General features: G+C 45.0%; 1 long non-coding RNA gene across 2 annotated transcripts in view; it reads right to left on the reverse strand.

Moving 5' to 3' along the window:
- LOC126941330 (uncharacterized) overlaps nucleotides 1–14,008 on the reverse strand; it is an 87,775-nt gene extending 73,767 nt beyond the window's left edge. For both annotated transcript variants that reach the window (XR_007721249.1, XR_007721250.1), the window contains exon 1: nucleotides 13,684–14,008. This is a non-coding gene — a long non-coding RNA (uncharacterized LOC126941330). The remainder of the gene's footprint in view (nucleotides 1–13,683) is intronic.
- Between the last annotated feature and the right edge of the window lie 11,190 nt (nucleotides 14,009–25,198).

The raw sequence follows: 25,198 nt of genomic DNA on the forward strand, positions 1-25,198 counted from the left end.
GAAATGGCCTGTGCTTTGTTAGGGGAACTGAAGTGGCCTGTGTCTTCAATTTTCCTTTTTCTTTCAGTATTGAGATGCCTTTTGCCCTCTGCCACCTCCTTTTATCTTCCTTGACAGGCTCCCAAGTTCCAAACCGAACTGAACTAAGAGAAAAGATCTTCCTTATTGCTTATTGTGGCTAAGCCAGAGGCCACTGTCAGTTGCCCTGGGGACAGCCAGTGAGGCGGAAGGGAGGCCAGGTGGTTTCTGGTCCTCAGGGTTCCTCCCTCACTTGCGTCTGCTGTTGGCCCTGGTGGGGAAGTAACTGTGCAGGCCTGACGTGTGCTGAACCAAGGATCTCACAGTATCAACAAGAAAACCAAAACATTGTGTGTGGGTGTGCCCTGAGGCACTAACGTAGCCCTCGTTCAACTTCAAAGGAAGACTGAGACATTAATTAATTAATTACTCAAGCGTCAAACAATGAAAACAGAAGCTGGAAGGAAGGAGGTGTGTTCATTCACTCTCCTCTTTCTCAACATGGCTTTTTATCCCCATCCCATCACCAGCCCAGCAAACTATTTTCTCAATTGAACTTTAACAGGACCAAATCGCATGTCCACATCTCATTCTTCTTCTTCGTTGAATTCTGTGCCATACGGAACACTCTTGATCACAATCATACCAGCTAACATTAATCCTGTGCTTATGATGCCAGGCAGCCTTCTAAGGTCTTTACACTTTTTATCGCAATTTATCATTTTAAAAAACCCTATGAGAGAGGCACTATTACCAGCCATAACTTCTAAAGAAGGAAATGGAAGCACAGAGAGGTTGGGTAAGGGCACACAGGATGTGGTGGAGCCAAGAATTGCGCTTGGGCCTTCATTTACAGAGCTCGTGTTCCCCTTGACCAGGTCCTAGCAAGAGGAAAAGGTGTTTAGGTCTTTGATGTAGCCCCAGCCTCCTGAGTAACTGGGGCTACAAGTGTGTGCCACAATGCCCAGATAACTTTTTTTTTTTTTTTTCAGTAGAGATGAGATCTCGCTGTGTTGCCCAGGCTGGTCCCAAATTCCTGAGTTCAAGCCATCTTCCTGCCTCAGCCTCTCAAAATGTTTGGATTACAGGCATGAGCCACCACACTTGGCTCTGAGTCTTTTTTTAAAGAGGTTCGTGGTGGGTCTTGGCTCACTTCGTGGTGGGATGAAACTATGACTCACATGACCTTGTCCTCCCTCTGGTTAAAAAAAAAATATCTTCATCCCATGGCCCTGGATGTCCTTTCCCTGTCCGTATAATTCACTGAGACTTTAGTTAGAGTTTCATTTGTCTAGCATGGAGTTGGTGCTTTGGAAGCCACTACAGACAACGTCATGCCCTCTCCCCTGAGACCCATGCTCTCTGAAGTCCTAGCGCACCTGACACCTGACCCAGGATGTCAGCATCCCTTGCCTGGGTCATGCCTCCTAGCCTCACCATGTCACCATGTTGCTGTGGGGACAACCCCTGGGGTGGGAGTGAGGTGAAGCAAAAATTTACTGTAAAGGACCTAGAAATTCATATGTAGACACAGTTCTACTCTTGAATGTACAAATCCTTGTACTATATTGCCTACAGATTGAATAAATAGTGCGTTCACACATATATTTTATTTTTAGGGTTTTTAAAAAAAAATTTATCTTTAATTGTGGTAAAATACACAAAACATGAAATTTACCATCGTAACCATTCTGAATTTTATAGTTCAGTGGCATTAAGCACATTCACATTGTTGCACAACCATCACCATCACCAATCTCCAGAACTCTCTCATCTTGCAAACCTGAAACTGTCCTCATTAAACACTGACTTCCATTTCCCTTTCCTCCCAGCCCCTGGCAAACACCTTTCTCCTTCCTATCTCTATGAATCCGACTTCTCTAGGGACCTCATATAAGTGGAATTACACAGTGTTTGTCTTGCCTTAGCACAATGATGTCCTCAAGAGCCATCCGTGGTGCAGCATAGCACACATGTACTTCGAACGTTTGTAGAGGTTATGCTCAAAAGTCAAATTCATTTAAGAGCATTAGTGACTTTTTGGTGATAACTAATACTTATATGGTGTTTACTCTTTCCTAGAAAAGTTAGGCTAGTTAGGCTCTATCGTAAGCACTGCACGTGTATTAACTCATTTGATCTTCACAATAGCTTGGGAGAAGGGTATAATTATTATTGTCCCTATTTTACTGATCACCAAACTGAGACACAGAGAAGCTAAGCAACTTGCCTGAGGCCACACAGCTATTAAGTGGGAAACACAGGATTTGATCACAGTGCATGGGCTCTGAACCACTGCACTACATAAGTAACTCTTTGCTGGTCCACATTTCCTCAGCCAGTGAATACCACCAACACAACAATCCCAACATCACATGGACGGGGAGAGGCCAGCAAACTAAAAAAGTTCCAAAACTTTAGCTGTGTAGTAAATGCCACTTTTTTTTTCTTTGAGATGGAGTCTCGCTCTGTCACCTAGGCTGGAGTGCAGCGGTGCGATCTTGGCTCACAGCAATCTCCACCTCCCAGTTTCAAGTGATTCTCCTGCCTCAGCCTCCTGAGTAGCTGGGATTACAGGCATGCACCACCATGCCTGTAAGCTGATTTTTGTGTTTTTAGTAGAGACAGTGTTTCATCTTCACCATGTTGGCCAGGCTGGTCTTGAACTCCTGACCTCAAGTGATCTGCCTGCCTCGGCCTCCTAAAGTGCTGTGATTACAAGCATGAGCCACTGCACCCAGCCCACATTTTTTCTTAAACGTTTTATTTTGGAATTGTATTAGATTTACAGAGAGTTTCTGCATACTCATTTGGTTTTAGCTTTTCCCAACGTTATCATCTTCCATTGATACATTTGTGAAAACTAAGAAACCAACACTGGTACGTTACTATTAACTGAACTCCAGATTCTGCTTGCAATTCACCTGTTTTCCCATGAATGTTCTGTTTTCTGTGCTCCAGGACCCAATCCAGGTTCCACATTGTCCTTAGTCATACGTCTTCTTAGTCTCCCCTGGTCTGTGACTTTTCTCACACTTCCCTTCTTTTTCATGACCTTGACAGTTTTAAGGAGCCCAGGTCAGGTGTTTTGTGGAATGTCCCTCAGTTTGGGATTAATATTTTTTCTTGATTAGATGGGTTACAGGTTTATTTCACCATAAAGGTGAAATGTCCTCTTGTCATTTTATATCTGGGGTACATAATATCCACATTACCAGTGGTGTCGACCTCAACCATTGGGCTAAGGTGCTGTTTGCCATGTTTCTCTACCATGTGAAGCTCCTAGTTTTCCTTGTCCATATTCTGTCCTTTGGAAGCAAGTCACTAAATCTAACCCACTTACCCGGTAGAGACACAAGTGGATTAAAGTCTCCCTCTGGGAGATGAGAGTATCTCACATTATTTGGAATTCTTCTGTAAGGAAGAACCATCTCCTCTCCTGCGTGAATTCATGTATTTGATCACATTTTTAGATCAATGTGGAGTCACGTGTAGATTCCACTTCTATTATAACAGTTGGTTTTGCTTTCTCTCCAGGGAGCCCTGGTTGCAGCTTTAGCTGCACTGGCCTGGGTCAGGTCCTGTCCTCCTTGTTGCCCACCCAGCACCTCCACTCCTCTCCGCACTTTCGCTTACACTGCTTGCTAAGCCCAGAGTGTCTTGCACATGCCTGTCCTCCATCCAAGTCCTGCTTGTTTTTCAATGACCAGCTTAAGATGCACCACTTCAATGAAGCATTCTCAAAGCATCTCTCTCTGTCTCTCTTAAAACAAAACAAACAAACAACTTCTACAACACCAACTGACTACATTCCCCAACCTGGCAGGTATGCTGCTGACTGCTTGTTTCACTCAGCTACTTCTTATAGTTCTTTTTTTCTTCCCTCCCTCCCTCTTTCCTTCCATTCTTCTCTCTTTCTTTCCCTCCCTCCCTTCTTTCCTTCTGCCTGCCTGCCCTCCCTCTTCTTCCCTCCCTCCATCCCTCCCTTGTTCTCCCTCATATAATTCTATTAACTCATTAAGGAAAGAGGATATTCTCTTTTCTTTCTCTTTGACCCCTCCAAAGAGTAGGTATTCAACAATTCAATTCATTGAACTGAACAGCATCAGAGGATCAAATCTATGCATACCAGAACGAATCTAGATAGTACTGGATACCTTCTTTAAACCATGCTATTTCCCAGGAACAAAAGGGCAATTTTATTTCATGACTGATATGTAATTTTCCTATAATTAAGCACACCTCCCTTAAAGACTGTGACCTTTTCTGGACCAAATGCCAGGTCTGGTCTTATTGATGAGTTGTATCTAATCTTTTTCTTTTCTTCTGCAGATTCCATTAGCCAATTTGTCTGACCAATGTTCATAATCAAGGGATTAGCTGACTAACTGCAGATTGTGCTAATATTGAAAAAGCATGTAGGGGACTCTTGTCCTAGGAGATGCAGGAAGCAGAATTGCTTCCCTAGTGCTCCATGTGAAAAAGCCTTTGGAGTGCAATGGTACAGGATTGCAAATGCTGGTTTCAGGAGGGAAGCAATGGGAGGTGAGCAAGAGGGGTGTACAGCACCCCCTGCGACTCGACACAGTGTATTGCTACAATACACCCCTAGTCCTCCAGTCACCCTGCGATTTTTGAAGTACTATGCCTCCCCATATATGCCTGACCTAATGCGTTGCCCATCAATGCAGAAGGTAGACCTGCAACCCACACCAGCTTTGAGAGCAGAAGGGTTTCCCAGTGGTCAGACCAAGCCTGCTTGGTGTGCTTTTGTGGAGGAGGTTGGTGGAAAATGGGTATTCCTCTCATTACCTGGCAAACTGAAGACTTAAGGACCCACCTCACAGCTGAGTCTCTGTTCACTGAAATGACCGGTTAGTAGAAACATCGGCTTGAATCTGCTCCCCTAGCTACATGACTGGCTTTTGAAGTGATTGGATGTGCATGACTTCCATGCCTCTCACACGCAGTTTTCACTCTTCAGAGGCAATTTTGATTAGCTAGTAACATGCCCACTCAGCAATTGCCCCCTTGCTATCCAAGGTTCTCAGGCAACATTGGGGGCCAAGCCATTATCAGAAGTTAAAAGGTCATGAGAACCTTGTGAGGAGCCAGGATGGTGTTGCCATCTGTTGACAACATTTCCACCCTCACCCCTGTGAGCGGAATTGCTAGGACCATTCCTTTATGTCTGCCCCAGAGAAGGGCTCCTTTTCCCATGCCTGGAAGCTGGACAGTTATAGTTCATGAATTCATAACACTGACTACATTGTTCACAGATGGGCTGGACATAAGCACAAAATTATTGTACAATAGTTGCTAAGTGTTGCATTGGCAGAGAAAACCTATTCCAAATACCTTGATGTCAAGGGGCCAAGTTACCTTATTAGAACTGTACCTTTCAAGCTCTCAAAAGGGACAGAAACTTTATAGACAACTTACTGAGTAAATACAGGGATTTTTTTTTTCTTTTTTCCATCCTCAGTCAAGAGGAAAGAACATGAACTTGGACATGCAAGAGACAAGAAACTCAAGTCTTCCCCAGGAGCTCCCACCCAGTGAGAGATGCTGACCATGAGGTCACCTAGAATCCCATCAGAGGCTACTCTCCTGTCCCCTCTCCAAGCCTTCCACAGCCATGGAGTCTTTCCATGAACCAGGAGTCTCAGCTTCTCACTTATAGTTTATGATGATTAATTTTATGTGGCGGTTTGGCTGGGCCACAGTCCCCAGATATTTTGTCAAATGTCATTCTGGATATTTTCCTGAAGGGGTTATTTGAGATTAACATTTACACTGGTGGACGTTGAGTAAAGCAGATGACCCTCCATCATGTGATGGGCCTCATCCACTCAGCTGAAGGCCTTGAGAGAAGAAACACTGACCTTCCTTGAGCAAGAAGGAATTCTGCCGGCAGACTGGCCTTTTGCCTGCCCCATCAGATTTTGGGCTCACCAAACCTCCTCATTTGTGTGAGCCAATTCCTCAAAATAACTCTCTCTTCTCTTCTCTCTCTCTCTTTTTTCTGTGTGTGTGTCCATCTGTCCCTATACATAAATATATAGATATACAACTCTGATTAATGCATAGTTAACTCCTGTTTTCATGGAGGGCTCACCAGAGTATTGGTCTGGTGACTCTCCTAAAATATCAGCTGAACTCATAAACCCCCAAAGACTCATGTTTTGCTCAGAGGCCTCTGATTCATGACTTTAATTCAAAGGCACTGCTCTTGTTCCATATGAAGTTTCACTCACCTCAAATGCTAGTATTTCATAGCCTTTTTCTGTAGTCTTCAGGCCTCTGATAATTACAAAAAGTAGAATCTCCATTCTTGGATCTCAAGTCAAACCTAGGTTAGTTGTAAAAAGTGCAAAAGGGAACAAGTATTCTACAAATCTCCCCTTGGATCTTCAAGCCTCTGAGTTCCCAATTATACCATATTCCCATGCCCACCCTTATCCCCCATCCCCACCCCCGCCCCAAGGAGGTCGATGGTATCATTCTGATTCTAGATGAGGAGATGCAGCTGATATATTCAAGGGTATGGCATCTCTGGAGTAGGATAAGCATGAGAACATAAGCTTTGGTTTCTGGCCTTGAGCACCAAGCAATGCCATCCCCCGCTTCCCTAATTCTGATTTCAGCATATAGATCTGTTTATTACCACAATCTGTCTTATTTATCCAATCGGCTATTCCTGGGAGGAGCAAGTCCCCAGGTGCCAAAGCATCAGAAATAAAGAAAAGATGTGGTTAATACAGGAGGCTTCTGCCACAGCATCTCAACAGAAATCCTGCCCAGTAAAGAACAAATGTTCCAGAAATATCACTCCACCTTTATACAAACACACTTTTTTTTTTTCTGAAATATGCACCTCCTTTGATGTCCTGATGGTTTGATATCAGTTCAATTACTTGGTTGACACTGCGCTGGCCCCAGGGGGAAAAAAAAAAATGACTTTGCATCAGAAGTAATACTTCAGAACAAGGTAGAAAGAGCACTGGACAAGAAGTCCAGTGGGATCTACTCCTTCTTCCCTACTCGCTGGGTGTGTGACCTTGGGCAAGTCACTTTCCCTCCCTTCAAGGGAGGATTGCTCCACTTACACCACTGTAAGCTTGGCCAAATGATCTCTAGGTCTGTCTTAGTCTATTGGGGCTGCACTATCAAAAATTCCATAGACTGGGTGGCTTATGAACAACAGAAATCTCTTTCTCACAGTTCTGAGGGTGGGAAGTCCAAGATCAAGGCACTAGCAGACTCAGTGTCTGGGGAGGGTCCACTTCCTGGTTCACAAACACCATGTTTTTGCTGCATCCTTACATATGTAGTGGAAGGGGTAAATGAACTCTCTGGGGCCTCTTTCATAAGGGCGCTAATCCCATCTGTGAGGCCCCATCCTCTTGACTAATCACCTCCCAAGGGTCCCACTTTAAAATATCCTGCCACTGGGGATTAGGGCTCAATATATGAATTTTGAGGGGACATCAACATTCAGTCTACAGCAAGGCTTTATTCAGTTCTGGCCTCCTATGACCACTGCTCCTGTGAAATTGCCACAGCCTTGTGACACAGGACTTTCTCCTATGGCATGTCCACATTGCTGATGACTTTCACTCACTCTACAGCTATCACATCTTCATAAAGCTCCTTAGTAAGCCAAAATTGTCTAATTTTGCCAAATGCAATTCATAGCTTTAGTTTAATAAAACAAAGGTGTTAACATATTTTAGAGCTCTTCACTTTCCTTTGAGGTAATATTTTCTAAAATAGTATGTCTTAAAATTATATTAACATTTGGAATTCTCTATTTTAGGAAGTTTTTAAAAAATTCATTAATACTTGCTACTGGACTAGAAGGACATGAAGTTTTGAGAAGGAAGCCACAGAAATTGGTTAATGTTCAGGTCATTGATTGAGTAGTCTGTTCTAAGGAGAGACGTCTTCTCACAGAACAGAGGGCATCATTTCTATTCTTATTAACAACATTTAATGGTAGAAGATGCTGCCGGGCGCGGTGGCTCAAGCCTGTAATCCCAGCACTTTGGGAGGCCGAGGCGGGCGGATCACAAGGTCAGGAGATCGAGACCACAGTGAAACCCCGTCTGTACTAAAAATACAAAAAATTAGCCGGGCGCGGTTGTGGGCGCCTGTAGTCCCAGCTACTCGGGAGGCTGAGGCAGGAGAATGGCGGGAACCCGGGAGGCGGAGCTTGCAGTGAGCCGAGATCGCGCCACTGCACTCCAGCCTGGGCAACAGCGTGAGACTCCGTTCAAAAAAAAAAAAAAAAAAAAAAAAAAAGAAGATGCTTCATTATACACAGAACACCACCGCTTACCTGTGTCATTTAATCACCATGACAACACCATGAGGAAGGCGTTGTTACCTCTAGTTTAAAAATGAGGAGACTGAGGCTCATGAAGTTTAAGAGACTTCTCCAGATTGCTCAGAAAGATTGCTGGCCAGGAGCAGTGGCTCACGCCTGTAATCCCAGCACTTTGGGAGGCCAAGGTGGGCAGATCACCTGAGGTCAGAAGTTCGAGACCAGCCTGGCCAACATGGTGAAATCCCATCTCTACTAAAAATACAAAAAATTAGCCAGACGTGGTAGCAGGAGCCTGTAATCCCAGCTAGTCGGGAGGCTCAGGCAGGAGAATGGCTTGAACCTGAGAGGCAGAAGTTGCAGTGAGCCGAGATCATGCCATTCCACTCCAACCTGGGCAAGAGCAAGACTCCATCCAAAAAAAAAAAAAGATTGCTTTGAGTTCTAGAAGAGTGGAAGAAAAGCCAGACTCCAAATCCCTTGGTTGATAAATACTGGCTGATGACGGTGAGGCAGTGAAGATCCTAAGACGACCTGTGTGACCTCAAATTATGAAGAATGGTGAATAGAAAAAGTTAGATGAAAATCAAATCCTTTTAAATGTTTGCCTAGGGAGTTTGCCTTTACAAACCTTGCAGTGACTCATTTCTTACTAGTAAAGATTAAAATTGTGAGGTGCATAATTATCTCTTTATTCATCTATTTTTAAAATCCAGATTGTTCCACGCCCACATGACCCAAGTGCACGGTCCATTAGCACCATGAAGAGAAACGCCTGGGTTGTTGAAGCAAAAGCAGTGCGTGAGTCACAATGTCAGGTGACTCAGATAAACACTCACACCACTTTTCTAGTCTACACCTGTCTTTATTCAGTCGTGACAACTGACAAATAGGTAGATTTGGACTCACACTGAGAGGGATCAGTCTTTCTGATACATTCCTTAAGGCAGATGTGGGAAGAAAGAAGGAAGGGAAAGGGATTTGACAATGGTGGGTCCTTTGTATCCATGACCTCATGACCTGCACTGGCTGATAGTGTTTGAATGGAGTTACTCTTCTTATCCCCCTCCCCATTCTTTTGTTTAAACCAAAAACGGTCAGAAAATGTTGGGATGCATTGGCCTCCCTTCCCTTCTTGCCACTCCTAATTCAGTCTAAATGAAGCTTCAGATTCTGTTTGGAAGGGGAACAGATTTCCTTGGTGAAGAGCCAAGTTCTTAATGAGAAACTCAGAATTCAGTCTGTTCATGTCTCCTGAGGATCCTGGGGCTGAGCACAGCTTTGGCTGCAGAGCACAATAGGTTCATCCCACATCCCGGCAGTCATGTAAATACTAGCTCCCCAGCACAGTAACCTTGGACGCAAGGCAACTGGCTTCCCTGGCTCTGCCCAAGATAACAAGGACCAGAACACCAGCAGGGAAGGGAGATGAACAAAGCCAGCATGGGACCAAGGCTACCCAGAAAGAAGGGTCCTACCACCTGCCCCTCACCCGGAATGTGCCTGGTGACCTTCCCCCTCCTCCCTTCCCCACCCACCCCTGCCACTTGCACATAGCTCTGGAAGCCTAGAGGGGAAGTGGGGTGGAACGGCTGCCTGTCTGGAGAGTTACTCAGACTCTCAGGGAAAGAGCAAAAGTCCCTGAAGTTTCCAGCATGGTAGAGAAAGAACAGGCTTTATGGAGGGGGAACAGGAGGGGTTTTTTTTGTTTGGTTGTTTTTTGGGTTTTTTTTTTTGTTTGTTTTTTGTTTTTTTTTTTAAAAAAAAAAAAAAAAAGAGAGAGAGAGAGAGGATGGCCAGGTGTGGTGGCTCAGAACTTTGGGAGGCTGAAGCAGAAGGATTCGCTCGAGGTCAGGAGTTTGAGACCAGGCTGGGCAATATAGCAAGATGCTATCTCAAAAAAAAAAAAAGAGGAAAGAAAAAAGAGGAAAAGGGGTTAGAAACAGAAGGGTTATCAAAAAGAGCTCAATGAAAAAGGCCAGAGAGCTTCACACAGTGACCAGGAGGAACTTGGTGCTCACCTAAAACGCCTTTCCTCTCAGAGCACGGACTAGCCCATGTCAGGGCAAGAAGGGATGCAGAACTCAGAATTCTTTTGTCCTAGACCGCCTGGAGAGTCTGGTAAAAAGCTGGGGAGCTCTCCTGAGAAAAGTGCCTGCGAGCTCACTCACGCGCACATCACACACACACGTTCATGAATGAATTCAGGGCTTTCACAGATGTCTCAAAGCTCCTCTCTGGGATCCCCAGATCTACGGGTCCCTAGCTTAAGAACTCTGCTTCCAGTCTAGCAGTTCTCAACCGAGGGCAATTTTGCTTCTCCCCATCTCCCATCCAAGGGGGACATTTGGCAGTGCCTGAAGACAGTTTTGGTTGTCCCAACAGAGAAGGAGGGGGCGCAACAAGCATCTAGTGTGGAGAGACCACAGGTGCCACTAATCATTTCATCATGCACAGGACAGGCCCCCAGAGCACAGTTATTGACCCCAAATGTCAACAGTACAGACATTAAGAACGCTGCTTCTCTCCCAACACATCATGGAATCACAGAAATCTCAATCATCTGACCCAGATCACAGGTGTGGCTATTCGCAAGACGAGGACTCCTACTCTTGATAGGAAATAATGATTGCTGATTTATTGAGAACTTATCATTTTCCAGACACTATTCAAGTACTTCACATGAATGGATTCTCTTAATTCTTACAACTATCCTCTGAGATGAATGTGGTTATCCCCATTTCACAGATAAGAAAATTGAGGCAAAGAGAAGCAAAGTCTCCCACCCAAGGTCACATGGTCACAGTGGTGAGGCAGAGTGTGAAACCAGGCAGGCCGGCTCGAGAGTCTGTCTGGCCAGCGACTCTTACAGGGCCCTGCCAGGATTCTAGTAGCCAACCATATTCCAAAGAGGTCAGCAAAAACACAGCATCATCCTGGCTTTGCGATCTTAGTCCTCTTAAGCCTTTTTTTTTCTCATCCAGACCTGAGCTTTAGCTTCTTAGTGTTTTAGGCTTGGTGGTTTTCCTCCTTCTTCTGAGGATCTATTTCTCTCATTCCTATGTGCATCTTACATTTCTATTGTCACTTACAATTTTCATAATATCATCCATTATTTCATCTGAGTGTCTAAACAAGCCTATAAAGCAAACAGGACACTTCACAAATGAGGAGAAGAAACAACAAGGTCACTGGGGAATGAAATGTCCAGAGTCAGCACCAGCAACCTCCAAGGGATGCATGTTCCAAAGCTTTTGTGTCCTTCCTCTGACCACTGCCACCAGTCCAGGTGGCTCTGCCTCAGGCTTGGAATGAGCTGGGAAGCCCAGACCCTCAGCCTGAGAGTAGAAGTGTCCTTCTAGCCTCTGCAACATGGGAATTCCTAATCACATGAATATTGTATTAAGCATTTTATTGACCTTCAATAAATTTGTGTTAACAACACATGACTTTATGTGAAATGTATGCATTTTATCTTTGCTAATGGGATGAAACAGTCTAAAATTCCCACACGTCATCCTAGCTCCTGAATTGCTTAATCTGTCTCCCAGCTCCTTGCTATATTTTTCTGTTCAAGATGATGCTATGTTGTTGGTGGTGTTGCTGTTTCATTTTGGTTTTCCAAAAAATGAGCTGTGCTGGGCTGCCTGCCAGCTGGTGCCCCCCTCTGCACTCCATATCCCCAGAAAACCAATCTAGGGGTGCGAAATGGTTGAGCTGAGCAGCACCCCCCAGAACAGAAAAAGAGTTCTGCATGAGCCTTACAGGTGCATATCCCAAAGACTCCAAAACCCAAGAGATCCAAAAGTGAATGGACTCTCAATTCTTTGCAGCAAACAGAATTGCCTCTAGGTAAAGATAAAAGTGAATGACCAATTACAAATGTATGGTTGGCTCATCTTTTATCCATACATGCATAGCATCTATTACTATACTTCCATGCCTCAACATGCTCTGATTTAAGGCAGATGAAGGGGTTACTTGCAAAGATAACTAAATCTGCATCTTGTCTGCTATTTTTTTTTCCTCTCAGGCTGGAGTGTAAGCTCTGCTCTGCGCGAAATGGTTGCCAGTGTCTGAATAAGACTCGGTCGTTTTAAGCAACATTCAAAACAACTCGCTCTCCCATTATTCTTCCTGCTGCAGAGATTCAGAAAAAGGTCAAGAAGTTCCCAATTTGTTATGTCCCCCCAAAATTCCTATGTCTTTAATCCCTAAAGAGTCTTACAGGTTTGCCTCTTGATTCTTTGCAGCAAACAGAATTGCCTCTAGTGTCCATAAAATTCCGAATACCCTCCCAAAGTAAAGGTGGTAAAGATAAAAGTCTCAAAAAAAAAGGAATGTATTCCTTACAGTTATGGAGTCTGAGAAGTCCAAGGAGGCAGGGTCACATCTGGTGAGTGCCTTCTTTCTGCTGGGAACGCTGAAGAATCCCAAGGCAGTATGGGCCATCACATGGCAAGCGGGCCAAGCGTGCAAACCCACTTCCTCAGGTCTCTCTTCTTTTTCTCATAAAGCTGCCAGTTCCCCTCCCATGCTAACCCATTAATCCATCCATCCACAAATGGATTAATCTATTCATGCATAAATGGTTTAATCCATTCATGAGCGCAGAGCCCTTCACTTACCTCTTAAAAGCCCTGCCTCTCAACACTGCCACATTAGGGATTAAGTTTCAACATGAGTTTTGGAGGGGACATTCAAACTGTAGCAAGCTATGAGCCAGAAAGCAGGTGGTCACCAGACACCAAATCTGCTGCCACCTTATCTTGAACTTCCCAGTCTGTAGAACTGGGAGAAATAACTGTCTGTTGTTTTTAAGCCTCCCAGTCTAAGGCATTTTGTTATAGCAGCCTGAACAGACTGAGAAGCTCATATCACCCCTGCTCAGCAACCTCCACCAGAAGGAAACGGTCGTTCTCATTGCCTCCCTATGTCAAAATCTCAAGGTAGAACGACAGCTGACCAGACCCTGGTCATGAATTGCAGGGACCAATCATCGTGTAGGTGGGGGGTGGGGCTACAGTGATTGGCCAAGCCCGGGTCACACGTCCATCCCTAGGACCCAGCGGTGGAGTCACGTCATGGCAGTCCCAGAAGGGTTACAGGTCTGGAGTTAGAGAGGTGCACTTCCCCAGAGGAAGGGGGGTGGGCGGTATTGTCGCCAGAAGAAGGGGAAAGGGCCATTGGACAGGCCAAAAACAACAGATGTCCACTATAATTATGTCCCAAGATTTCCACTGAAAGCGGTTGTTTGGAACTAAATTACATTTCCCAATGAAAACAATTGTATAACAATGGCTTATATTTGCCTGGCGTTTTATGAGGCACTTCCTTACCCGTTATGTTACTTGACCCCTCAGTTGCCCTGCCAGGTAGAAAGGATAGGTAGTTCACTTCTGCACATTGAGCCAGCCCTTAAAATGCTCCAGCTGAGGGGCCCTCTGTGCTGGCTCCCGGGAGCCCTGAGGTTCTGGGCAGGGAGGGAGCTTCGGTGGAAGGACTTCCCGGACAGCGGCAGGTGTTGTGGGGAGCTGGCTGCTCCCGCCAGGCCTGAATGCTTCCGCTCCCTTCTCCCCTGACCGCGGCCTGGGCCCCTTGGATGGAGTCCCCAGGCTGTCTCCAGGGCTGTGTAAAATGCTGATTGGAGTAGAAGTAGAGGGTGGAACGAGAAAGGGGCAGCTGGGAGCCTGCACTGCATCCAGGGCAAGGGACGGAGCTGAGCTGAGCTGAGCAGCACTGAGTGGCTGGAAGTAGGAAATGGGAGGAAGCAGTGAGGGAGCCACTTTAAAGGCAGAAATATTTCACTTTAATTTATCTACTGCATGATACTGCAATAAAACTCTCCTCATATAAATCCCTGAATCACCAGTTAAACTGTCCAGGACAAGACACTCAGCTTGTCTGAGGAGGTAGGGTGGGTGCTGAGGGATCACAGGGAAGGAGCAGAGGGAAGAAAGATTTGGAGAGCTCTGGAGAAGCAGGAAATTGGAACCAGAGATGCCTGAAGGACACATGAACTGCAGGGATGAGCAGGAATTGTGGGAAGACATTGGACACCCCAGGATGGGAGGAGAGGTGCTCCGGTCACCGGGCTGGGGACCTCTGTTCTGCAGCATGGCAGTCCCCGCCCCAGCCTCAGTGCTCTGTGACCTGAGCCTCAGCACCAAGTACTGACCTGCACCCAGGCCCTAGAGGTGGTGGCCAGGGATGGAAAAGCCTAAGGAGGAAGACAGGTGGTAGGAATATGAAGGGAGAGGCCCTCTTCCTCAGGGATTATGGATGGACACTGGATCATTCTCAGGGGAGGAGTGTAGACCAGGCAGGAGCCTCAGGGGTTGTCTTCCATAAAAAAGTTAAAAGTAATCAGCAAAAACGAGAAGAAAAGAAGACACTTCCCACATCACTTTTCTTAGAAACTTCCAGTCATTCCCTAGGACCTAGGGCACTAAAGGCCTTTGAAATCTACAGAATCTTTGACCTAGTAACTCTGCTTCTAGAAATTTATTAAGAAATAATCTGAGGTACATGTAAACATGCATATACAAGAATGCCATCGAGCCTTCACATATCCTGAAAAATTTAAAATAATCAGGTAACTATTAATAAAGAATTTATTAAGTACATTACAGTCTTTCCTCAGTATTCACAGAGAGATTTGTTCCAGGATCCCTGAGGATACCAAAACCTGGAATGCTCAAGCCCCTAATATAAAATGGCATAGTATTTGCATATAACCTACACACATCTTCCCCTAGACTCTAAACCATCTCTAGATTGCTTATAGTATCTAATACAATGTAAATGCTATGAAAATAGTTGCTATACTATAGTTTTTTAATTTGTATTATTTTTATTGTTGTATTGTTACTTTTACTTTCTCAAATATTTTTGATCCAAGTTTAGTTTAATCCTCAGAGGCAGAGCCCACAGACATAGATGAATTACTGTGCATCCATTAAAAATCAGGTTTCAAAAGATGGCTTCATGAACAAATGCTCATAACATATTAATGATATTTTTAAAACAAGTTATAAAGCACCGTGTAACATATGACTACGATGACTGTGACCAAAAGTTACTGGAGGGAAATACACCAAAGGCATTGCATTCTCTAGGTGATATGCTGACTCATGATTCCTTTTGGCTTTATTCTTGTCTATATTTTCAAACATTTCTGTAATTAGCATGTATTACCTTGTAGGAAAAAGTAAAGGTAGAGTTATTTGTTGATTATCCATTTTAAAAGAGTTCTCTACTGCCTACAGGAACAATTTCAGCTCTTCACCTCGGCATGCAAGACCCTTCACAATGTATCACATTCCCCACCTCCTGCCCTCTCCCCTCCTCAGGGCAACCCCTTCCTAGCCCCTACACAGGTTGTCCCACATCCCCTCCCCAGCCTCTCTCACCTTCTTTTCTGCCTATTCAAATCCCAACAGCATTTGCGGTCACACCTCCCCAAAGCACCTCTAGGCCTTACATATTTGAACTGGACCAGAAACAAGCACCTGGGCTCGACTGACTGTGTAGCTTCTACAGGTGCTCTCAGAACATCAAGGGCAAAGAAAACCTCACTTTTGCTAGAAGCCCTCCTCTTGGGAGCTTACGGCAGCCTCCTATGCACCTGCACACGCTTTCCTTCCTCCTCACGGTCATGCTGTGCATAAAGGGAAGTGGGTGCTCACCAATATACGGAGGCCACTCCTGTTGCCACCGGACTGTCGACCAACATTGAGAATCCAAGTCAACTCAATTCAATGGTCAAAATTTCAACATTTGGAAACCACTTCTGACTCTAAGGGCAAAGGAGAAAGATACAACCACTTCATTCATCCATTCATTTACCCCTTCTTACATTTATTCATTTGTTGGTTTAGTTATTTACTTGGATGATAATTCAAGCTGCAAATACTTGAGTATCTACAAGCGCATCCCAGGTGTTGGGACTATTTGGATGTACCGACAGTGTCTGCTGCCTTCATGAGACACTCGCTCCATGGTGGGAAGCAGGCAAACGCAACCACAGGGCAGTAAAAGGCAAGACCAGCCGGGCTCACTGCCAGCACACACACGTGCACAGGGACCTGCAGACACACAAACACACATGCATGTCTAGAGCAGAGCATGGAGTTTGGCCCATAGCAAGCTGGATGAACGGGGCAGCAGGGCAGCAGTGAATAGTTTTTTCTCTCAACAATTCCAATACCAAATGTATGGGAGTTTTTTCCCATCTCAGCCAATTCTCCAACTCTCTGACACCAACTGGGTGTCCTAGAACTCAATTCAATTCTGCCACTAACTACTAGAGTTAGCATAGACCCTCCAGGGTAAAGGCTCAGTCCTGCAAACTCTCCCCACTTCACATGGGGACTCTTGAAAGTCTCAGGTTGCCTCATGTTGCTTGGACCCCCTGGCTATAAATCAGGAGTACCCATGACCCCCTCCTCAGGTCTGAGAACTTGTTAGAACAGTTCACAGAACTCATGAAAACACCTTATTACATTTACTATTTATTATAAGGGAAACAACTCAAGAACAGCCAAACGGAAGAGATGCACAGGGCAAGGTATGGGGGAAGCGCCGTGGGGCTCCCACGCCCTCTCCAGGTGTCCCATGCCCTCCCAGCAGCTCCATGTATTCACCAACCTGAAAGCTCTCTGAAGCCCATCGTTTAGGGGGTTTATGGAAGTTTCTTTCTGCAGACATGATCAACGAAATAGTTTGGCCTTTGGTGATTAAGTTTATCCCCAGTCTCTCTCCCCTCCCTAAAGGTCGGGGGTGGGGCTGAAAGTTCCACCCTTTAATCATGCCTTGGTCCTCTGTCAACTGCCCCTCTTGAACTCTGTAGATACCAGGAGTGGCCTCATTAGAACAAAAGACTTCCTATCACCTAAGAAATTCCAAGGGATTTAGGAGCTGTGTGCCAGAAACTGGGTGGTGGGAGACCAATCTTTAATTTTCGTATCACAGGGGGCCTTTAAATAAATGATTGCCTCTTGTTCAACCCCAAACAAGAAGGGAGAGAAGACATTTTATTTTATTCTTTAGGATAGGGTTTTGCTTTGTTGCCCAGGCTGGAGTGCAGTGGCGTGATCTTGGCTCACTGCAACCTCCGCCTCCTGGGTTCAAGCAATTCTCCTGCCTCAGCCTCCTTGAGTATCTGGCATTACAGGTGCACGCCACCACACCCAGCTAATTTTTGTATTTTTAGTAGAGTCACACCGAGGTTTACTGAAGGGGTTGGCCTGAGGAGGGGAGAGAGCAGGAGATGGGGAAGGTGACACATTGTGAAGGTTCTTGCATGCCAAGGTGAAGAGCTGAAATTGTTCCTGTGGGCAGTAGAGGGGTTTCACCATGTTGGTCAGGCTAGTCTCAAACTCCTGACCACATGATCTGCCCGCCTCGGCCTCCCAAAGTGCTGGGATTACAGGCGTGAGCCACTGCGCCTGGCAAGAAGACATTTTAACATGGTTACAGTCATTAGGCTTAGAGCTTGTTTCTCAGCAGTGGAAAGTTCTGTATGGACACTTTAAAGACACAGAAATAAAGGAAAGTAGTTCAGTGCGGCTAGAGCTCAGCCTCCAGGCTGGGTTTATGGGACAGGTAAGGCTGGAGGGGTAGGCGGGTCCAGTTCAAGAAGAACGTTTTACACCATCCACAGGAGAACTTCATCCTGAGAACAATGGTGTCCATTGAAAGGCTAACATGAGCCGATTTATCACTAAGAATGATGCCTCTGCCTAAAAGAAGAAAGGATGGGGAGAAAGGAGTAGAGGAAACGTAGGGGCAGAATGTTTTGTGGATGGTTGGCAGGTTGCCACAAAGAGAAGAGACGGCCTAGACTAGGGCAGTGCCTGAGGACATGGTGAGACATAGAAGAACTAGAAGCATATTTACATAACTTGGTTTCTAACACCATTCTCAATAAAAGGAACCAAGGCTCCTTAGAAACATTAGGGGCATTCCTGCCTCCTGGGGCAGGAAATGAAGGAAATACACACCAAAATGAGCCTGGTGCATCTTGTAGTACCAGAAAGTAAGGAAGTGCTACAAATACACACAGACACACACACACGCACACACACACAGATGGGAATACGTCCAAGGAGCATGGGAGCCAACTGAAAGAGCATCCAATGACCAAAGCTGGAACAATTTGAACAATAAAATAAAGTAGGATTGGATTATAATACAAAGTATAAAATAAATATCCAGGAATCCATGCTAATATAAATAAATGATTGCCTAAGTTAATAAATGAGGGGAAAGAGATAAATTTCCTGTGCAGAAGAACTCCAAATAAATTATGTAGATTCCCAGTCCTCATAATTCCCACTCCTTAAGTGTGAGCTACACATAGTGACTTCCTTCCAAACAATACAGAATGGAAACGCAGAAACCCCAGTAACTTTACAGTGGAGAAACCTGACAAATTCCACTTCCGCCAGGTCAAGGTCAACATCAATAGTGATAAATTGTGTCATTAGTATGTGCCCTTGATAGCATGTGATGAAGTCTATTCAAAGAGGTAAGATTTCATTCATTCATAACATTTAATGCATATAAGCTCTTCATTCGTGTGAAAAATATTGAGAGCCTTTGTACCAGGCACTGGTCTAAATGCTGAGGATTCATCTACCGGAGGGAGACAGACAATAAACAAGGAAATAGACTTGTATTTCTGCAGGTGTAAGTGCTGTGAAGAAAAGAAAAGCAGGATAGGAATGTCAGGAGGGTAGGAAAGTTACGTTACAAGGGGTAGGCTGTGAGGCCTCTCTGATAAGGAATATTAGAGCAGGAATCTTAAGGAATCATGGGTCAGCCTTGCAGTTGCTGAGGGAAGGACATTGCAGGCAGAGACCTGCATGGTTGCTACCTCCAGGATGCCCCCAGTGATCCCCACCTCCCGTTATTTGCACCCTCGTGTGGCACCTCCCCCTCTGAATCAGGGTAGCTCTGTGTGACCGACCAAATGAATCAGGAGTGATGGTGTGTGACCTCGGAGGCTAAGTCATAAAAGGCATTACAGCATCCACCTGGCTCCCTGGACACTTTTGCTCTGAGGAAATCCAACCTTCATGCCCTCAAGACGTCCTACTGCAAACCCACGGAGAGCTCCATGTGCTTAGGAACTGGGGCGCTGGCCAACAGCCAGCACTAACTTGCCAGCCACATGAGGGGGTCCCCTCAGAAGTAGAGTCCCCCTCCTAGCCAAGCCTCAGATGACTTGGCTGCTGCTAACATCTGTCTGCAACCTCATGAAAGGCCATGAGCCAGGACCACCCTACCTAGCTGATTCTGGATTCCCATCCCACAGAAACCATGAGAGATCATAGATGATTCTTACTGTTTAAAGTCACTAAATTTTGGGGTGATTTGTTATGCAGCCTTAGATAACGGAAACCTCCAGCAGGTACAAAGACCCTAGGCAGTAGTATGCTTGTGGTATTCAGAGATCCATAGAGCAGGGCTAGAGGCCAGTGTGGCTGGAGCCCAGTGAGGGTATAGAATGGAAGGAGCCACAGTGAGGATAAGGGAGTGACTCTGTGTGACACAGCAAACGGCAGCGGGTTTGAGCTGATCAGAGGAGCATGGTCAGATAGATAGATAGACAGATAGATATTATATATATAATACAGATAGATATCATTTATTTATTTGAGACAGAGTCTCACTCTGTTGCCCAGGCAGAAGTGTGGTGATGCAATCGAGGCTCACAGTAGCCTCAATCTCCCAGTTTCAAGCAATTCTCCTGCCTCATCCCCCAGAACAGCTGAGACTACAGGTGTGTGCCACCACACTCAGCTAATTTTTATTTTACTTTTTGTAGAAATGAGGTCCCACTATGTTGCCCAGACTGGTCTTGAATTCCTGGTCTCAAGTGATCTTCCCACCTTGGTCTCCCAAAGTGCTGGGATTACAGGCATGAACTACTTACTTTACCAGGCTCTCTCTCTCTCTCTCTATATATATATATGTGTGTGTGTGTGTGTGTGTGTGTGTGCGCGCGCGCGCATGCACGCATGTATTTAAATATATACTGAGCTCATGCTGGGATTACAGGCAGGAGCCACTGTACCAGGCCATATATGTGTGTGTGTGTATGTGTGTGTGTATTTAAATATATACTGAGCTCATGCTGGGATTACAGGCATGAACCACTGCACCAGGCCGTGTGTGTGTGTGTGTGTGTGTGTGTGTGTATTTAGAGACAGTCTTGCTCTGTTGCCCAGACTGGAATGCAGTGGTGCAATCACAGCTCACTATAACCTCGAACTCCTGGGTTCAAATGATCTTCCCACCTCAGCCTACAAGTGTACATCAGCTAATATATATATTTTTTTAATTGTAGAGACAGGGTCTTGCTATGTTGCCGTGTCTAGAATACAGTAACTATTCACAGGCACGATTATGGGGCACTGCAGTCTTGAACTGCTGGGCTCAAGAGATCCTCCCTCCTCACCGTCCCAAAGCCCTGGGATTACAGGTGTGAACCCCCGTGCCTGGCTATCTCATTTATGTTTTGACAGTATCTGTCCCTGGAAGCACTGGGAATAGGCAGCAGCAGGGTGAGGGTGGAAGCAGGAGGAGCAATCAGGATGCTTCCATGGTGTCCCAAGCAAGAGCTGAGGGTAGTCTGCACCAGGATGGCAGAAACAGGCAGTGAGGTGGGGTATGAGAGAGTCAAGAATGACTCCAATGCGTTTGGCCTGAACACCTGTAAGAGTGGAGTTGCCACTGAAGGAAATGGTTAATTGGAAAAAACCAAAAGTTTGTTTTGTGACTTGACTGACTAAATGGGAGGAGAACAAAGATGATGCCGCAGGAGAAGTCAGGGACAGCATCTAGATTTCCTGAAGGAGAAAGGGATCTGCTTCTGGCCTTGGCAGAGGTGGATTTTCCTCACAGCTGTGTTCTTGATCCTTTGGAACATGGGGCAACTGTTGGGGTCCCTGAGGCTGCCATAGTCACATGCCTTCTTCCACTGGAAATACTTTCTTTACCTTCTGGTCTCTTTATTTTGGTGCCTCAGGTAACACAGGCCAGGACAGCCCTGGAAATGAAAAAACTGAAGGGTCAATGCCTCATCGCAAGTGACAGCCATGATCGAGAACACAGGGCTGTCATATCTTCCATTTTGTCAAGAAGGACTAGAAATTCAGATTTTTATGCAAAATCTTCCAGTCTTTAAATACTGTCATGCAATTCATTTTTTTTTTTTTTTTTTTTCTGAGGCAGGGTCTCACTCTGTTGCCCAGGCTGGAGTGCAGTGGCATAATCTTGGCTCCCTGCAGCCTCAACTGCCCCAGCTCAAGTGACTCTTCCACCTCGGCTCCCAGGTAGCTAGGGCCACAGGTGTGCATCACCACACCCGGCTACTTTTTTTTTATTATTATTTGTAGAGACCAAGTCTTGCGATGTTGCCCAGGCTAGTCTTGAACTCCTGGGCTCAGCCTCCCAAAGTGCTGGGATTGCAGGTGTGAGTCACCAATTCAATTTTGTTTAAAAAAATTATATAGACCACAAAACATAACAGTGGCCTGGAGGTGGCCTGAAGGCCACCACTGTGCAATCACGGCTTTAGATCACAAGCTTGTGGTCCTTTCTGACTCACTCTCCCTGCCTGTGAAGTGGCGTTGAATATCTCACACATCTGCTGGGAGGCAGAAGAATTAGATTAGATTGTGTGAGGGATAAGGCTTATCAACTCCAGGATCCAACAAAGCAGAGTGGCATTACTGCTGTGGGTTATTAAAGCCATCAAGCCTGTGATGCAATATCCCTTAATTAATCTTTGTTGACACCGCCAACAGCGCAAGTCTCCACCTTGGAGTGCAATTCAGTTACTCACGTTACTCAGTTATTTAGCTAAAACTCACTTACTTATTTCCCACAGCACCTAACAGTGCCTGACTCATAATAGATAATCTAAAAGTAGTTGCTGTAGGTGACATTAGTCATTTATTCACTCATTAATTCCATTAGGATTTTTTTTCCTTTGGTACCAATTATGTGCCTATTGTTGCCTGGGGGCACTATGGAAAATACCCAACCTCAATCGCACCCAGGTGACCATCCAGGCGTGAAGAACACATGGACCCTTGAGCACTCAGTGGAAAGAGGACTGTCACTGCCAAGGAAGCAAATCCAGCCATCCGGGCTTGCCTGGAACTGAGGAGTCTCTCAGAATGTGGGACTTCAAGTGCTAGAACCAGACAGTCCAAAGTAAAGCAGGACTGCTGGTCACCCTGAGTAGAATAACTACTAGTTACAAACATAGACTCAAAACCAGACAGTGTGCAGTTACCTCTTTCCCACTGTCCTGGCTGTGTGAGCTTAGACAAGTTACTTAACCTGTCCAAGGCTTTGTTTTCTTAGTTATAAAATGAGAATCTATCTTGTGAAGTGGTTTAAAGTATTAAATGAGAAAATACTCACTATAAACACTCAATAAATGGCAGCCACCATCATCGGCATGATTCCTGGTAAAGGGGGAAAACTGTGGTTTTCCGACATTCCCAACACACTGTGTTTGTCCTTTTGTGGCGGGATCCTGAAGACCCAGCCGCTGCTCTCATGGTAATAACTCTATGGCCTACTCCTCTTGGGGAGGACAAGTCTGATCTGTTTTCTGAGGCTGGACACAGCATGAAGGAGGTCTTAGAACATTTTAATCAAAGAGCTGAAAGAAGTCAGACACAATGGCAAGCAGCTATCTGGGTGATAACAAAATCCATACACAATTAAGATATCCCACCTTCATAGCAGGGATGTCTGGAGGGGCTGCAGAGTCCCCCCCTTCTGCCCTCTATATTCCAAATGGGTTGTAGGCAGCACATACAAGACAATAGGCAACATTTTGACCCCCTTAAATTAAAAACCAAGGACATAACAATCCATTGAGAACAGTCAGAGTGCCCCGCCCTGGCAGCTGCTGCATCCTCATCCCAAGCTCCTGAGATATTGTGGTTCTCTGCTTCTCACTGCTCTCTGGCACCACACCTGGCTGTGGTCCTATACCCATCATGTGCCACCCCATCCTTAACAACTATAACCTTTCTTGATGTTTTGTTTTTCTTTGAGACAGAGTCTCACCCTGTCACACAGGCTAGAGTGCAGTGATGCAATCTTGGTTCACTGAAACCTCTGCTTCCTGGGCTCAAGTGATCCTCCCACCTCAGTCTCCTGAGTAGCTGGGATCACAAGCGTGCCCCACCACATCCAGATATTTTTTTTGTATTTTTTGGAGAGAAAGGGTTTCACCATGTTGCTCAGGCTGATCTCAAACTCCTGGGCTCAAGCAATTCACCCACCTTGACCTCCCAAAGTGCTAAGATTATAGGCGTGAGCCACCACACCCAGGCTCTTGAGTGACTTTTTAAAAATAAATATAATACAGCTGTATTATAATATCTTATTGTATTTTACCTTATTGATATATATTTTAAAATATTGAAATTTTAAGATATTGATTTTAAAAATAAATATAATGCAGCTGTATTATATCAAATATGCAAAAACAAGATTGTAAAATTTACCTTTAAAATTCTTCCAACTAGGAATAAACATCAAAAGAACTTGATGTCTACCCTTCTAGAAGCATATCAATCAATAGATAGATGCATAGATACATACATACATACATATTTACATGTATACACACATACATACTGTGATGGTTAACATTGAGTGTCTACTTGATTGGACTGAAGGATGCAAAGTTTTGTTTCTGGGTGTGTCTGTGAGGGTGTTGCCAAAGGAGACTAACATTTGAGTCAGTGGACTGGGAGAGGCAGACACACCCTCAATCTAAGTGGGTACCATCAAATCAGCTGCCAGCGTGGCCAGAATAAAAGCGGGCAGAAGAACATGGAAAGGTTAAACTGGTTTAGTCTTCTGACCTCCGTCTTTCTCCCATGCTGTATACTTCCTGTCCCTGAACATCGGACCCCAGGTTCTTCAGCTTTAGGATTCAGACTGGCTTCCTTGCTCCTCACCTTGCAGATGGCCTATTGTGGGACCTCACCTTGTGATCATGTGAGTCAATACTCCTTAATACACTCTCCTTCATATATTCATCTATCCTATTAGTTCTATCCCTCTAGAGAACCCTAATACACACACACATATACTTACATACATACATACACTATGGTTTCCATTCCTCCCTTCTTCCTAACAAAACCTCAGCTGTATTCCCCAAAAATTCTGATTTTCCAAGTTTCCCTCATAGCTAGGGATGGCCAAGAGATGTGATCTGAACCCAGAGTCCTACGCATTCATTTGCTGAAGATTTCAAAGAAAGATTTTCTTTTCCTGATATAAGTGCTTCCCCTTCCTTCTTGTTTTTTCCTTTTTGTTTCCCCAACTGGAATATTTAAACAATGTATGCTTTTTGGAAATGCTGAGGCTGGATTCAACGATGACAAACTTCCTGAACTTGAAACTTTGCACACATCCATGATGATTTAATAGAATAACTTACTAGAAATGGAAATTGCCAGGACAAAAGACATGCATCATTTTTTCATATTTTTGATTGCAAAATACTGTCGGGAGTTGAGTAGCCATTGAGATTCCCATCAGGAGAATGTAAGCCCTTCCCTTACCCTTAAAAATTTAGCCCTGCCCCTATTAAACTTTTGCTAGTTTAACGGAGAGAAATTGTATCACAGAGATTACATTTCTGGTAGTGTGGCAGACTAGGAAACGTAGAAATCTTTCTGCTCTAAAAACACCTAGAAGTGGTAGAGAGAAGATAATGAACAGGCTTTCAAACGCACTGAGCTTTGCTACAGAAGGGGAAATCCTGCAGCCAAAAGGAAAGCAAAGCAAACTGAAACCAAAGAA

The sequence above is a fragment of the Macaca thibetana genome, chromosome 18, assembly GCF_024542745.1.
Source record: "Macaca thibetana thibetana isolate TM-01 chromosome 18, ASM2454274v1, whole genome shotgun sequence".
In the NCBI taxonomy this organism is placed as follows: domain Eukaryota; kingdom Metazoa; phylum Chordata; class Mammalia; order Primates; family Cercopithecidae; genus Macaca; species Macaca thibetana.